This window comes from Crocuta crocuta, unplaced genomic scaffold (assembly GCF_008692635.1).
Source record: "Crocuta crocuta isolate KB4526 unplaced genomic scaffold, BGI_CrCroc_1.0 scaffold482, whole genome shotgun sequence".
Lineage (NCBI taxonomy): Eukaryota > Metazoa > Chordata > Mammalia > Carnivora > Hyaenidae > Crocuta > Crocuta crocuta.
The window spans coordinates 593,305-594,024 of NW_027527459.1; the positions used below are offsets into that span (position 1 = coordinate 593,305).

A 720-nucleotide genomic window follows, 5' to 3' on the forward strand; every position below is an offset into this window, starting at 1 on the left:
CGGGTTTTTAAATTTTATTTCCAGGGAAAAATGATATTTGGTTGCTTGGGTGAAACTTTGTATATAACTTCCTTCAAATTCTTCTGTCTCAAAGGATATGCGACTTCCAAAAACTGTTGAAAGGGTCACCAAGGGCACAGGTTCCTAGGGTTTGAAGACTTGGGTCAAGGGGGTGGGGGGAGGTACTCTGAAGAAATGTGACACCAGCTTTAAGAAAATTTTAGCTGAAGGTACAGATCCTTATATGAACATGTTCTGAGATACTCTGTATTTGACATTCATTGGCTTTCCGACATTGACAAAAATAGGAACTTATTAATTCCAGCTAAGTGTGAAAGTTACAAAATGTCTTTCTTTACTTTGCTTCTTATTTCAGTAATCCCAGCCTGTCGCTACAGCACTTACAACACACATCTGACTCTTAATCCTGCAACACTGTGATCTTGTCAAGAGGCTGAATCTCAAATGCAGCTTCCTAAGTATCAATTAGAACAGATTTAAAGCCAAATACATAAAACTAGCAGGATTTATTATTAATAATGAATACTATTTACTTCGACTCACTTTAGTATCTTTCCACTGATGAGGACCTGGATAAGAGCGCCAATTGACTTCTTAGGAATGATTGATTTCTAAGGTTTCTGGTCCTGCCTTTCCAGGGTCAAATCACACTGACACCCACTCACCAAAGGCCATGGGAACCCTACCAGCGAACAATAA

General features: G+C 38.9%; 1 protein-coding gene across 1 annotated transcript in view; it reads left to right on the plus strand.

The window, feature by feature from the left end:
- Positions 1-720, plus strand: part of GRIA3 (glutamate ionotropic receptor AMPA type subunit 3) — a 273,791-nt gene that overhangs the window by 2,682 nt on the left and 270,389 nt on the right. The window lies entirely within an intron of this gene.